The following is a 2,341-nucleotide window of genomic DNA, read 5'->3' as shown; positions in this document are numbered from 1 at the left end:
GGTAATAAATGCTAGCCTTATCAGCGATACTCACACCCAAGAATGAATAAAAACCAAATCACTCTCCACAGATTCCCCACAATCTGGGCTTGGACATTTACTTCAGGAGCACAGAGCTTTATATCACTGCAACATGAGTTCCAATCTTCATATTCTGTTCACTTTTCACATTATTTTCGACCAGTCCACGAGCTTTTATTAATTCAGTATTCGGGTCTCTGCTCCTCCGCCGTTTCTAACATCTCACCTCTTCCAAAAAAACGCTCTGATCTATCGTAGGTAGTAGATGACCCCTCATTTTAAACTCCATCTGCCAAAGCATTGCTCACTCAATTAATCTATCAAGAAGATTTGTAAATAAATTTCTTGCCAAAGGATAATTTTCTGCATCTGCTCCCTCGCCATTTGCTTTTCCCATTTGTCTTTCACTTGGTGCAAAGCCAGAGAAAGTAAAGATGGAAGGAAGGAGGGGAAGAAAAATCCTGCTCCGTTTCGTGATCCCTATTTGATCTTCATTCCAGTGCAGTTTGGGTGAAGAATTCCAATTGTCTGTCTCAATTTTAATAAAGTATAACCAATTCTGGAATCACTATCTGGACACAGACAAAAACGGGTTTTGAGGCTGACTTGACACAGAAACTCCCCCAACATAAACAGTTCATAAACAAGCGACAAGGATGGGATTCGAACCCAAACATGCAGAGCACAATGGATTAGCAGTCCATCGCCTTAACCCCTCGGCCACCTTGTCAGTTGCATAAACCTAGCTGTCACCTTCAGCACAACTTTCAGCAGTGCAGCGAGCTGTGTCATGATGGAAATATATCTTCTGCAAGTAAATGAAGTTGGGAATGGAGCGGTGTGAAACATTTTCAGACCATGTCCAACACATTTCTACTCAGTGTGAAAACCCACCACGGAAAGACTGCAACATACAATCATTTCATCACATCATGATTAACATCACTCAGACACCGGAACCATGAGGTCACTGACGAAGTCATGATGACCGAATTTCTCATGAAATGACAACTGAACTAACTGACTGGAAGAATTGCTTTAACTCCACATGATCAGAGAGACACAGCCTCAGACCAACTTGTCGGGTGGTGTAAACAGATATCACTGCTTCTGATCTTCACCAGAACAGAGAGTGAGATGTGACATTGATCATCAAACAGACTGTGAGAGTATACAACAGAATAAAACACATGGAGAGACACTGTGGAATAACAAATAGATTTGATTGGAATGTTGAAATTTTGATTGGAATGGATAAAACACCAGAAACAGCAGATTAAATTGGGATTCTCATCATTATATTGATCTGGGACAGAAAAGAGAAACTGATGGAAAGAAGAGAAGAAGGAAGAAAAGAAAGGATGGAACTGTTCCATTTTTTCAGTTTTTTCACTCACCCATCAAAGCTGATAAAAAAAGTTGCAAATAACAGAGAATTTCACCAAAAAGGGAGATTAAATGTTGCTGAAACCTTGGATCGAAGGATGCCCCAATAGATCACCTGTTTAACTGTCTCCTCACTGGGGGATTTCAATCAGTGAGCAATATTATTCTCTACTTTTTTTGTTAATTGGTCCCAGAACTGTCACTTGGAATTAATATCAGTGTTCTGACTCCTGAATAATAAAATTGTGAGTTTCTCGATATTTTCTGGAGACATTTCCTGCTGAAAGAACTAAGAACTCTTTTCTAATTTACACAATACAAAATACACACTCATCAAGCCTGCTAAGCTAGCATCCTTGGTGCTGCTCTCTCTTCTCCCAAACTTCATCTCATGTGACTGTTACATTATCACTCTGACAGTGGGAGGGGTTGATCCCACCATCTTCAACATTAACCCTTTACATCCTTATACCACACTGTCTCTCCAAAAAAAATGGGTGGAGGGAACTTCCTTCATTCATCAAAGCACCAACAGCAGCACAGTGGCGCAATGGCTAGCACCACAGCCTCACAGCTCCAGTGACCAGGATTCAGTTCTGGGTACTGCCTGTGTGGGGTTTGCAAGTTTTCCCTGTGTCTGTGTGGGTTTCCGTCGGGTGCTCTGGTTTCCTCCCACCTCCAAAAGACTTGCAGGTTGATAGGTAAATTGGCCATTGTAAATTGTCCAAAATGTAGGTACGTGATTGGAGAATGGTGGGGATGTGGTAGAGAATATGGGATTAATGTAGGATTAGTATAAATGGGTGGTTGCTGGTTGGCACAGACTCGGTTGGCCGAAGGGCCTGTTTCAGTGCTGTATCTCTAAATAAGAAAAGTAAAATAAAAGCTACCAGTCGTAAATCAACTCAAACCCATTAGAGAGATAGAGAGAGAC

At 41.3% G+C, this 2,341-nt stretch overlaps 1 non-coding gene across 1 annotated transcript; it reads right to left on the bottom strand.

Moving 5' to 3' along the window:
* Window positions 1-669: 669 nt before the first annotated feature.
* On the bottom strand, window positions 670-751 carry trnas-gcu (transfer RNA serine (anticodon GCU)). The gene has a single exon. It is a non-coding gene; the product is annotated as a tRNA-Ser (tRNA).
* Between the last annotated feature and the right edge of the window lie 1,590 nt (window positions 752-2,341).

This window comes from Heterodontus francisci, unplaced genomic scaffold (genome assembly GCF_036365525.1).
Source record: "Heterodontus francisci isolate sHetFra1 unplaced genomic scaffold, sHetFra1.hap1 HAP1_SCAFFOLD_51_2, whole genome shotgun sequence".
Taxonomy (NCBI): domain Eukaryota; kingdom Metazoa; phylum Chordata; class Chondrichthyes; order Heterodontiformes; family Heterodontidae; genus Heterodontus; species Heterodontus francisci.
This window is presented reverse-complemented; position numbering and strand designations above follow the sequence as displayed.